Source organism: Phascolarctos cinereus, unplaced genomic scaffold (assembly GCF_003287225.1).
Source record: "Phascolarctos cinereus isolate Bilbo 61053 unplaced genomic scaffold, phaCin_HiC Scaffold_4;HRSCAF=312, whole genome shotgun sequence".
Lineage (NCBI taxonomy): Eukaryota > Metazoa > Chordata > Mammalia > Diprotodontia > Phascolarctidae > Phascolarctos > Phascolarctos cinereus.
The window spans coordinates 697,899,196-697,912,838 of NW_027555847.1; the positions used below are offsets into that span (position 1 = coordinate 697,899,196).

Sequence of the window (13,643 nt, forward strand, 5' to 3'; positions counted from 1 at the left end):
CTGCCACAACAAGAAGATGAAGTCTCAATCCCTTTGGTACCTCTCTAGCAGGACAGTGACTAGGCTGACAATCGTGGGGCTTCCCATTTATTTGATTTTGGGGAAAGTGTCACTCAGATAGAGACGTTAGTGATATGTTGTATAGTTGCTCTGTCCTACATTTAAATACTCCACACCCAATCAGTCACGCTCTACTGGGGGTGTTCTCTGGCTTAGACACCACATCTGAGCGTCTGCATGGGCACTCACTGTTCTGGCGAACGCTTAATAAGTCCTTGTAGACCGCTCTAGTCACTGCTTGAGTACAAATAGTAATTTCTACCTTATTGAATGACTCTGGTTATCCCACCCAGAACGAGTAAACCAAACGCCAGGGATTAAAGTGGTTGAAGAATTGCATGTAAGGTTTAATTAAGTAACTTTTTTGTTGTTAGGTAGAAGATGATAACACTATGGCTCAAGTATATAAGTAACATCCCCAAACCTTTGTTTCTCTCTCTCTTTTGTTCTTTCTTTCCTTCTCTGTCTCTATCACTGGTGATGGAATGAAGATTCTAGTTATCAAATTACAAGTTTTTGCACTCTGCCACCAAACGCTAAGATCTCAGCTTTTAGATAAACATGGGCTTGACCATGGCTCTAAAGGCAGTGGGATGCAGTGGAGAAAAAGGCCAGATTTGGAATCAGAGGACCAGGGTTCAAATCCCGCTTCTATAACTTCCTGTGTTATTTAACCTTTGGGCCTTGGTTTCCTTGAATTTAAAATGTGGGGGTCAGACTTGATGACCCCTAAAGTTCCTTCTGGCTCTAAAATGTTGCTCTTGTATATGGCGCCCTTACTCCTACCTCCTCTAGACCTAGATTTATGCCTTGCCTCTAGTAACTGCTGAAGAAGTATTTATTGAATTGGTTGGGGCAATCAAGGATACTTACTTCTGGGCAATTTTTCATCTCTTCAGAGACATCCTAGAGGTTTGGAATTTTCCCTTTCCACAGCATGCGCTTTATTTATCCCAGTTCTTAAAGAATTCCTTCAGAAAAGATGTCATTTCCTCGGGGCCCCACCGCCAGCAAGTGAGTTTCCACTTTCTCTTTCTGTTCTTCCCCTAGCCCAGCTTTGGTCTGCCCAGATTCCATGGAGCAGACAATTGGGAAGATCGACTCAGACACTCATGCTTATGCTACTTTGATGAGCTAGGATGCACCAAGGCTTCAGGTGAGATGGAGGACCACCAGCCTCCCCATCTGCCTTTGAACTGCCCTGAGGTCCTTCAGGTCTTATCAATCTCCTTGTTAATACACTTTTCAGACTTCAGACTTCATACTGCCATCAGACCAACATCCCTGGACCTTGTCATATGTGTTACCTCTTCACCTGTGTGCACTGTGGCACTCTCTTCCATGTTATGTCTGATGGTTGTTGTCCTTTGTTCTCGAAGAGGATCATGACATCAGGAGGGTGATGTCTGCCCCAAAAAGAGTGTGAGTGCCCTTCTTGGGAGCAGGGGCTGCCTCACATTTTGTATCTGTATCACCAGTGCTTAGCCCAGTGCTTGGGGCATAGAAAGCACTTCATACATGTTGCTTCATTCATTCATTCATTCATTCTCCTTCTGTATAAATGCAATGTGAAATGAATACGGCACCAAGAAGGGCGGAGCCAGTCATTTTGCTCTAGTAGTTTTCAGACAATAATTGAAGGCTCAGTTATACTGGTTCCTAAAAGCGTAGGGGAAGATCAAGAATAAATAAACTTGTCCATTTTATTCTGACTTTGACAAAATAACTGGGCACCCAAAAGCAGTAGGACATAAACCCCACTCAGGATGGATTCTGTTGGGTTTTTTTTAGTTGTTTCTACTTTCATCATTCACTTAATCACTGGTATTTACTTGTATAAAATTGTTGGCATGATGCTTTCCTGCTTAATTTCCTACTTAACACTTTCTCAAGGACAAAAAAAATTAGTAAATCCTGTAATTTATGTACTCAAGATAATTGGTGTTTGGAAATGAAGATCAAAATCCAGAGGCTTATTCTTTTTTTTTTTTTAATTCTTTTTTTTCCAGAGGCTTATTCTTAACATGGCAGTATAGTTGGTAACTTTGGTACACACATTCACTCAAAAAGTCTGTGACACACTTTCCTCCAGGTACAGAGTATAGGAGAAAGTAGATTGAAGCTTAGAGCCTGTGTGACAAAGTGATAACTCACCCTTTCTGGAAATCCTTTTGCTGGAGTCCTCACTGCACCCCTCCTCCTCCCCCTCAGTAATGTTTTAATGCTAAATAGCAAATGTATTTTTGCACTGTACTGATTTACCACAATTCTCTCTTTTTTTTTTTTTGGTGAGGCAATCGGGGTTAAGTGACTTGCCTAGGGTCACACAGCTAGTAAGTGTCAAGTGTCTGAGGTCAGATTTGAACTCAGGTCCTCCTGACTCCAAGGCCGGAGCTCTATTCACTGAGCCACCTGGCTACCCCCCCACAATTCTCCTAATGGTTGTTGTCTTTTGCTCTTGAAGAGGGCCAAAATGACATTGCTATCAAGTTACAGTGTGTTTGACTCTGGCTGATCAGACCAATACAAGCTTAGAAGCTATATCTCAGGTCAGGAACAAATAGTCCATGTGAATATTTGGGGTAGATTCTCTAGATTTGCATATTTCACATTTCTTTTGAGCTACTTCCAATTCTGCTTTGCTCATGGAGCACACCGTGCTGAGTGGTCCTGTGCCAGCGTCTCCCACGTCACACAATCAATTCCAAAGTTCTTAAGAGAGACCTTGTATCCCTTCTTCTGACCACCACGTGACGCTTGCCCTGCATGAGTTCTCCATAAAATAGTCTTTTTGGCAAGCATACGTTTTGCATTTGAACAATGTGGCCAGTCCACTGAAGTTGTGCTCTCTGAAGCAGAGTCTGAATGCTTGCCAGTTGAGTTGGAGACAGGACCTCAGTGTCTGGTACCTTATCCTGCCAGGTGATCTTCAGAATCTTCCTAAGACAATTCAAATGGAAGGGATGCAGTTTCCTGGCCTGGTGCTGGTAGACTGTCCAGGTTTCATAGACATACAACAATGAGGTCAGTACAGTGGCTCTGTAGACCTTCGGTTTGGTAGGCAGCCTAATACCTCTTCTCTCTGACACTTTCCTTCAGAGCCTCCCAAACACTCAGCCAGCTCCGGCAGTGCGTGCGACAACCTCATTATCAATGTGTACATCCCTGGAAAGTATACTGCCTAGGTAATCGAACTTATCCACAGCATTCAAAATTTTTCCATTTGCTGTAACTGATAGTTCCATATAAGGATGGTGTGGTGCTGGCTGCCTAGAGAGCCTGTGTTTTCTTGGTGTTAATTGTTAGGACAAAATTAGCACAGGTAGTAGAGAATTAGTCCATACTTTGTAGCATCTCAGCTTTGGAGGCTGCATTGACTACACAATCATCTGCAAACAAAAAATCATGCACCAACACTCCCTCCACTTTAGTCTTGGCTTGTAGCCTTTTCAAGTTGAATAATTTACCATCAGGGTGGCAGCTGACCTTGATGCTGTGTTTGTACTCATTGAAGGCATCTGACAACAATCCTAATAGGAGAGCACAGATAGACCACATTCTGATTTACTTTCGGGACAGATTTTAGACGAATCAACTCTGGATTTATAATTGCTGATGGAAACATTTAAATCTCATTTCAACCAAGGGCCATTTACTGTTAGCCTTTCAAAAAAGCCCATTATCATCAATAAACTCACTTTTAAAGATGTGTGGTGGCAATCCCAGCTTCCTATAACCTTTCCTCAAAGATCTGGATCAATTCTTAGTCCCCAGCCTCTTTCACCTGGCCCTGAGGCTTTTCAGATAAGGAGAGGCCCTGGCTAGCAGCATCAAATTCTCAACCCCCAGCTTCTGAGCCCTGGGGTTTTCTAGCTGAATATGATAAAGAACCACCACATAACATTTCTCATCTTCTTCTTATCCAAATGAGACCAAACCCTTCCTCACTTCTCTTTCCAAATCTCCAAAACCCTTTACTCAGATTACAACTTTCTCTTACATCCTGATCAGATGAGCCCCTTTACTATTCACATCCCAGACTATCTATAGAACTAAACCTTACTGCATGAACGTCTTTCCCTCTTATCTCTCTTCTGCTTTGCCAGCTTGGCTACAGCCAGACAGAGAGATGGGGTTGGGGGGGAGGGAAAAAAGAGAGAGAGAGAGAGAGAGAGAGAGAGAGAGAGAGAGAGAGAGAGAGAGAGAGAGAGAGAGAGAGAGAGAGAGAAAGACAGAGAGACAGACAGAGACAGAGACAGACAGAGACAGACAGAAGCAGAGAGACAGAGAGATAAGAGAGAGACAGAGACAGACAGAAACAGAGAGACAGAGAGATAGAGACAGAGACAGAGACAGAGAGACAGAGAGATAGAGAGAGACAGAGACAGAGGAGAGAAAGCAAGAGAGCTTTTTTCCCCCCCTTTAAAAGCCTTGAAGTTCTAAAAACACTTGTAGGTCCCAGTCGCCGTCCCCTCACTTCTGGCTCGCTGTTAATATCTATTCCCATTACTCAGAACACAGTTCGGGCTTAAGGGCTTAAACGACGGTGGGGGTAGGGCAGATGTTCCCATGCGGCTGGGGGTAGGGATTGGTTGGTCCTTCCTCTGACTCCTCCAAAGGTTTTTCTAAATCTCTCTTTCCCTTCTTTAATCCCTTTTTCATATGACAATGAGGGGCAATTGCTGTTTCAAAGCTGAAAATCCACGGCAGCTAGGTGGCGCAGTGGTTAGAGCACCGGCCCTGGAGTCAGGAGAACCTGAGTTCAAATCCAGCCTCAGACACTTGACGCTTAACTAGCTGTGTGACCCTGGGCCAGTCACTTAACACCATTGCCTAGCCCAACCCCCCCCCAAAACCCTGAAAATCCCATGCTTGCCTAAGCTATAGACCTTCAAATCAAGTTTAGAATGCACGTCTGACTGAGTACAATACCTACTTGATCCCATGTCTTTTTTCTTTTTTTCCGTAATTTTCCCAGTCCCTACTGAGCGTATCTCAGTTGTGGACATAACTGGCAGGATTTTACCAAACTGTCATAGTCTGATTCCCTGGGAGTCCCACTCACTCTGTGAGTACCCGTATTCCCGTGCAAATGCATGCATTTACTCACCTGCCTCTTCCTCAAATCTTCCCTTCTTCATGCACAAGTGAAAAAAAAGTCAAAATGTGGATTTTGGGGATTTATTTCTCCTTCCCATCCTGAGTCTTGGGGAACCAAATTCTTCATCACTTCACTGCTTAACTAACCAGTGTGGAGGGTGGGGAGTTCCCCTCCAGCCTGCCCTCAGGCAATGCCTGAACGCTGACTTTTGGGGTGGTGAGATCCGGTGTGGGAATAGGGGTGGAGTTATAGCCAAGGATGAAAGCCCTCAAAAGAACTCCTGGCTGGCTTGCTAAATTTTTTTTGGGGGGGGCTCATCTTTTTTTAAAGTAAACAGTATTTTATTTTTTCCAATTACATGTAAAGATAGTTTTCAACATTCATTTTTCATGAGATTTTGAGTTTCAAATTGTTCTCCCTCTATCCCTCCCCTTTTCCCTCCCCAAGACAATATAGCTTGCCAAAAGTTAAAAGGAAAATTCTTTGTTCTGGCTTTCAGATTAAGGAGGCAAAACTCGGGAACAAGAGAATTAAAAGAGTTTATTAAGATATATAAAGGTAGCGACACATTTAGGGGCTGATTACTGGGGATCAACAATGGCTTCAACATGGGACCAGCTTCTACTGATGACTTTAGTAATGAGATAAACACAATTTGGATCATTCCATGGCAGTAAAAGGGGATGGGCCATTGCGTCTCAGCAAGATAACAAGTACGTGACCATTTTCATATACAAACAGGTAGGGGGGTGACTTCCTATGTAATGAATATCAGGTAACACAAAACTTCAGCCTGGGTGATGCTTTCCCCCACACTGACTGACAGGCAGTTTCTGGGAACAGCGGGTCACTGAGTCTGCCTAACTTTCAATATCCTCATGTGCAAAATAAGGAGGGTGGACTTGATAATCTCTAAGGCCCTCTCTAGCTCTAAATCTGCGATCCTATTATAATATGGGCTGTGCAGGACATGAAGAGAGAGATTCTCCACTTACATCCAGGTCTGGCCATGCCTGACTCAGGGGTTCTGAGAGGCCTGTGAGTTCAAAACCTGTGATGGTCCCAGAGCAGCAGTGACTGATGGCAGGGGAAGCCTCTACATTAGAGAAGATGACCACTGACAAGAACATTGGCCACACCTGTCCTTTTTACCAACAGACACGTAGAGGGAGTAACTAGACAGTGGGATACCTGGGTGAAATGTAAGCTAATTAGCAGTCTTGCCAAACTACTTTTGTTCTGATGAGGCATAAATATGAGCTTCCCGTCATATTGTAACCAGAACTATAAGGTAAGTTACTGAATTCTAGTTATTCTGTTAATGTGTTCTTATAGACTTCACATTCCTTTTAGAGAATACAAATAAATTTTTACCTGATTCAGACTCCACTATGAGTAGCCTTTTGCCCTCCCCCCCCAAGCCCTAATCAATTGACCCTGAGGCAATGAATGGGATGGGGTTTGTTAATGAACCAATCTACCTAATTAGAACTCCTGCTTGCCTGGGACTGAACCCTGACTCTTGATCACCATAGCTGGGAACCAGACAGGAAGGGTCCCTGTGGGCTTAGTGAACCATCCCTCAAAGCTAGATTATAATCTTTTTTATTTGAAGGCCATACATTTTGTGAAAATTTGTTTTAAAAAAAAAACACCAAAAACTTCTGATTATATAAAGCAGATGATGACAGTAATAGTTTGGGGAAACCAGTGCTCAAGTCTCTCTTGGCATTCCTCACACCATGTACTCCTGAACAAGTTAGACTGGATCAGAAACTTGGATTTGCCCAATTTTGTTTTTTATTTCTCTAGATTACAGATAGAAGACTATGACTTTAAAATCAGTAACAGTGAATTTTGAACCCTCTGTTATACTTTTTGGAATGTACTGATTTTATTAATATTCATGTTCCCCTTTCTTCCCCACTCCAACTTTCCTCTATTTTCTTCCCATTTCAAGGGTTTTTAGTTGACTTACCGAATCCTCTTCGAGACTCTACAAGGCATCCCAAGAGTTTTAGTGCCCTGCTAAGCTGTTAGCACTTTCTGCCTCCTTCTACATACTCCATGTTGCCTCTATGAAGGGGTCAGTCCCATTGAGGCACAGAGTTTGAGTTAATGAAAAGTAATGTCACAAAGGTAGGTATAAACTTGTTACTCTCATTCTTGGCAAACCTTGCCAAACTATGAATGTTTGGGGACAAACTTTTTAAAAACGTTTTATGGATTTTTAAATATGTAATTATCATTCCCCAATGACTTCCCTCCCAGCCTCCAACACATTGATCCATAAATCTCTCTGTTGTGACAAAGAATTATTATTGTTGTCATTCAGTTGTTCAGTCACATACAACTCTTTGTGACCCCATGGACCATGGCATGTCAGGCCCTTCTATTCTCTACAACCTCCCAAAGTCTGTCCAAGCTCATGGTCATTTTTTTCTTGATGCTTTCCATTCATCTCATCCTCCACCATCCCCTTCTCCTTTTACCTTCAATTTTTCCCAACATCAGTGTCTTTTCTAATGAATACCATCTTCTCATTATGTGAAATATTAAGCTTCAGCTTCAGCATTTGACCTTCTAGTGAATAGTCTGAAATAATGTCTTTAAATATTGACTGATTTGATCTCCTTGCTGTCCAAAGGACTCTCAAAAATCTTCTCCAGTGACACAGTAGTCGATGACTATAGTAATCTATTATTTGATAAACCCAAAGACCCCAGCTTATGGGATAAGAACCCACTCTTTGAAAAAAAAACTGCTGGGAAAACTGGAAAAGAGTATGGCAGAAACTAGGCATAGACCCAAATCTCATGCCATATACCAAAATAAAGTCAAAATGGGTTCAGGACTTAGATATAAAGGCTGATACCATAAGTAAACTGGGAGAACAAGGAATAGTTTACCTATCAGATCTATGGAGAACAGAAGAATTCATGACCAAACAGGAGATAGGGAACATTATGAAAAGCAAAATGGATATTTTTGATTACATTAAATTGAAAAGTTTTTGCACAAACAAAGCCAATGCAACTAAGATTAGAAGGAAGGTAGAAAATTGGGAATTTTTACAACCAGTCTCTCTGATAAAGGCCTCATTTCTAAAATATATAGAGAATTAAGACAAATTTATAAGAACACAAGCCATTCCCAATTGATAAATGGTCAAAGGACATGAACAGACAGTTCTCAGATGAAGAAATTAAAGCCATCTATAGTCATATGAAAAAATGCTCCAAATCGTTATTGATTAGAGAAATGCAAATCAAAACAACTCTGAGGTACCACATCACACCTATCAGATTGGCCAACATGACAAAACAGGAAAATGATAAATGTTGGAGAAGATGTGGGAAAATTGGAAGACTAATATATTGTTGGTGGAGTTGTGAAATGATCCAACCATTTTGGAGAACAATTTGGAACTATGCCCAAAGGGCTACAAAAATGTGCATACCCTTTGATCCAGCAATAGCACTTCTAGGGCTATATCCCAAAGAGATCAAACAAATGGGAAAAGGACCCACATGTACAAAAATATTCATAGCAGCACTTTTTGTGGTGGCAAAGAATTGGAAATTGAGAGGATGCCCATCCATTGGGGAATGGCTGAGCAAGTTGTGGTATATGAATGTAATGGAATACTCTTGTGCTGTAAGAAATGATGAACAGGCTGACTTCAGAAAAACCTGGAAAGACTTATATGGTCTGATGCTGAGTGAAGGGAGCAGAACCAAGAGGACTTTGTACACAATAACAGCCACGTTATACGATGACTAATATTGTTAAACTGAACCCTTCTCAGCATTACAAGGATCTAAGACATCTCTAGAGGCCTCGTGATGGAAAATGCTGTCCACATCCAAAGAAAGAACTATGGGAGTCGAATCGCTATCACTTATTTTTACATTCTGTTGAGTTTTGTTTCATCTTTCTGATGGTTCCTCCTATTGGTTTTAATTTTTACTTACAACTTCACTAACGTGAAAATGTGTTTAATAGGAATGTAAATGTAAAGCCTATATCAAATTGTGTGCCATCTTGGGGAGGGTGGTGGGGAGGAAGGGGGAGAAAAATTTTAAACTCAAAAGCGTATGGAAGTGATTGTTGATAAATCAAAATAAATTAATAAAATTATAAAAAAAATAAAATAAAAAACAAAAACAAAAATCTTCTCCAGTTTCTCCAGCAACACAATTGAAAAGCATAGATTCTGCAGCTCTCAGCTTTCCTTATAGTCCAACTCTCACAGCCACACATTGCTACTGGAAAAACCATAGCTTTGACTGTACTGACCCTTTTCAGCAAGTTCTGTCCAGATTTGCTATAACTTTCCTTCTTCACTTTCTGCCATCAGAGTGGCATTGTCTGCATATCTGAGATTATTGATAATTCTCCTGGCAGCCTTAATTTCATATGATGTACTCTGCATATAAATTAAATAAATAAGGTTACAATGTACAACCTTGTCGTACTCCTTTCTTAATCTTAAAACCAATCAGTTGCTCCATGTTCAGTTCTAACTGTTGCTTCTTGACCTGAGATGATCTGGTACTCCCATCTCTTTGAGGACTTGCCACATTTTGTTGTGATCCACGCAGTCAAAGGCTCTAACTGTGGTCAATGAAGCAGAAGTAGATGTTTTTCTGGATTTTTCTTGCTTTCTCCATAATCCAGTGAATGTTGGCAATTTAATCTCTAGTTCCTTTACCTCTTTGAAAACCAGCCTGTTCTGATAATTCTCAATTCACGTATTGATGAAGCCTATTGTTTGCAGAATCTTAAGCATAACCTTGCTGGCATATAAAAACAGTGCAACTGTTTGGTAATTGGAACATTCTTTGGCATTGCCCTTCTTTAGGATTGGGACATAAACTGATTTTTACCAAAGCAATGGCCACTGTTGATTTTCTAAATTTGCTGGTGTATCAAGTGCAGCACTTTAACAGCATCATCTTTTAGGATTTTAAAAAGCTCTGCTGGAATTCTGTCACCTCCACTAGCCTTATTATTAGCAATACTTCCTAAGACCCACTTGATTTCATTCTCCAGGATGTCTGGCTCCAGATCAGTAACCACACCATCATGGTTACAGGTGATGCTAAGATCTTTCTTGTATAGTTCTTCCATATATTCTTGCCACCCTTTCTTAATCTCTTTTGCTTCTGTTAAGCTCCTGCTATTTTTGGCTTTTATCATCCCCATTTTTGCATGAAATGTTCCTTTGATATTTCTAATTTTCTTGAAGAGATTTCTTGTTTTTCTTATTCTATTATTTTCTTCTATTTCTTTGCATTGCTCATTTAAAAAAACTTTATCTCTCCTTGCTATTCTCTGGAATTCTGCATTCAGTTAGGTCTGTCTTTCCCTTTCTCCTTGACCTTTTACTTTCCTTCTTTCCTTGGCTATTTGTAAAGCCTCATCAGACACCAATTTGCTTTCTTGCTCTTCTTTTTCTTTGACATGTTTATTGTTTTTATCTCCTGTACAATATTGTTAACCTCTGTCCACAGTTCTTCAGGTACTCTGTCTACTAGCGCTAATCCCTTAAATCCATTCATCATTTCCACTTCATATTCATAAAGGATGTTATTTAGGTCATACCTATATTGTCTGATGGTTTTCCCCACTGTCTTCAATTTAAGTCTGAATTTTGCAATAACAAGCTCATGATCTGAGCCACCGTTAACTCAGGCTTGTTTTAAATAGCTGTGTAGAGCTTCTCCACCTTTGGCTGCAGAATATAGAATCAATCTGATTTCTATATTGACCATCTGGTGATGTCCATGTGTGGAGTCACTTTTTGGGTTGTTGAAAAAAAGTGTTTGCTATGGCGACGAGTTCTCTTGACAAAACTCTATTAGTCTCTGCCCTGCTTCCTTTTGTACTCCAAGGCCAAACTTGCCTGTTGTTCCAATTGTCTTTTGATTTTCTACTTTAACATTCCAATCCCCTATGATGAATGTGACATTTTTTTGGGATGTTATTTCTAGATATCATAGGTCTTCATAGAACTGATTAATTTTGGCCTCTTCAGCATCCGTAGTTGGAGCATAGACTTGTATTACTGTGATGTTGAACAGTTTGCCTTGGATTCAAACAGATCTCATTCAGTCATTTTTGAGATTATACCCCATTAGTGCTTTTCTCACCCTTTTATTGACTATGAGAGTTACTCCATTTCTTCTAAGGAATTCTTGCCCATAGTAGTAGATGTAATAATCACCCATCCCTGTCCAATTAAGTTCACTGACACCCAAGATGCCAATGTTAATCTTTCCATCTCCTGTTTGACCACATCCAGCTTACTTTGGTCCTGAGACAAATGGAAAACCTGGGAGACAGAGTTTTCAGGTAATTAATAATCAATTTATTAATTGATGGTCAGTGTTTTTTCTCGGTAACCAAAGACCTAATTGAGATACTGAGTGCCTTAAAAATAAATTTTTTTTTGAAAGGGAATGCCCCTGACAGGAGAAATAAACCCTAATTGATAAATAATTAATGAGAAGGTGGGCATATTAATGAGGAGGTGGGCTAAAAGCCTTCAGTTCCTCCTGCTAAGGATGTGGCTTAAAACTCAGCTGCCTCTGGCAATCTGGATAGAGGAATCCATGTCCACTCAGACCACTCTGGTTGGTTCTCTCCTTCATGAGCTGGGTTACACTAAACTCCATAGTGGGGGTACAAGGGTATAAGCTCATTGTTTTGGGGCTGGAATACATAAATTAGATTCCATTTACACTGTAAATAGAAATAAGGTCTCCTCCTTGGGTGGGGTCTTGCCCAAGATTAAGGAGCATGTTCCAGGAGGATTTGGGCAATCTCTTCTATCAGCCTTGTCCTTCAGAGACTGGCTGACTGACCTCCAGGGGCTGGACCATAAATGAGGAAATAGAAAACAAAAAGCTTGGATCCCAAGCTTTCCTAATCCAAAAAATTGGATCCCAATTAAATAATTGGTTATTAATATACTAGAAAAATAATTTCCCTCAGTTCATAGATCTTACATACCAGGTTCCTAGGCAATACTGATCTTTACAACACCAGACTTCCTTTCATCACCAGACACATACATCCACAGCCGACCTTCCTTTCAGCTTTGGCCCAGCCATTTCATTCTTTCTGGAGCTACTCACAATTGTCCTCTGCTGTGCAAAATTGTATGCTTCAGTCTGTATTCATACTTCATCAGTTAATTCTCTGGAAGTGGATAGCATGAGTCTTTTGGGATTGTCTTGGATCGTTGCATTGCTGAGGATAGCTAAGTCATTCACAGTTGATCATCATACAATATTGTTGTTACTGTGTTCTGGTTCTGTATTCTGGTTCTGCTTGCTTCATTCTGCATCAGTTCATTTAAGTCTTTCCAGCTTTTTCTGAAATCTTTCTGCTCATCATTGCTTATAGCACAACAGTATTCCATTACAATCATATGCTACAACTTGTTTAGCCATTCTTTTATTGATGGGTATTCCTTCAATTTCCAATTCTTAGCCACCACAAAAAGAGCTGCTACAAATACCTTTGCATGACTAGGTTCTTTCCCCTTCTTTTTGTCTCTTCAGGGTGCAGATCTAGTAGTAGTGTTGCTGGATCAAAGCTGGATCAAAGTATGCAGTTTTATAGACCTTTGGGCATGTTTCCAAATTGTTCTTCAGAATGGACCAATTTAAACTCCACCAATAATGCATGAGTGTCCTAGTTTTCCTATATCCTCTCCAACATTTATCATTTTCCCCTTCTATCATTTTAGCCAGTCTGATAGGTGTGAGTTGTTTTAATTCGCATTTTTCTAATCAACAGTGATTTAAAGCATTTTTTCACATGAGCATTTTGTCTGAAAACATGCTTGTTCATATCTTTGACCATTTTTCAATTGGGGGATGACTTGTATTCTTATCAATTTGACTCAGTTCTCTATATATTTGAGAAATGATGCCTTTTATAATAGCTTTTCAATGAAATATACTGATTGTAATAGTGCAAAAACATAAAACATTCAAGACATTACAGGTTTTTGGCAGTAACTTAATTGCTTCTTTGGTACGAGGCCATTTAGAATAATGAAAGCAAAGAAGAATAGAAACATCCAATTTTTAAGATTTAATTATCAGTGTCCTGAAGTTACAAGGCTCCACATAAAATGAGCCCTCCATCACCAAGGCTAGGAAATGTGAAACTGCTTTGAGTTATCCTGCCAATCTGGTTTGACAAGGACTATTTAGCCATCAGCCCAAAGCAGGTAGTACTTGAATGAAACACAAGTGCTGGGCATGGGTAGGAATGAGAGCATACCATAATGACTTGATATGAGATGCTAAGAATGTGTTTCCACTTTGTTCTGATCAGACTCAGAGACACTGCAAAGTTCAGATCCCAAGAGGATTGTCTGACATCTGCAGCTGGAAATAATGCCTTTTCTTGGCTTGTTCCAATAAGAAGTTAGTCTTTGTGGGAGAACAGGAGAGAGAGAGAA

The 13,643-nt window shown here is 40.5% G+C and overlaps 1 long non-coding RNA gene across 1 annotated transcript in view; it reads left to right on the forward strand.

The window, feature by feature from the left end:
• The window catches only part of LOC144457125 (uncharacterized), a 38,831-nt gene extending 32,257 nt beyond the window's left edge, over nucleotides 1-6,574 (forward strand). Inside the window, exons 3-4 of the long non-coding RNA XR_013486475.1 lie at nucleotides 1,111-1,216; nucleotides 5,661-6,574. This is a non-coding gene — a long non-coding RNA (uncharacterized LOC144457125). The remainder of the gene's footprint in view (nucleotides 1-1,110; nucleotides 1,217-5,660) is intronic.
• The last annotated feature ends 7,069 nt before the right edge of the window (nucleotides 6,575-13,643 follow it).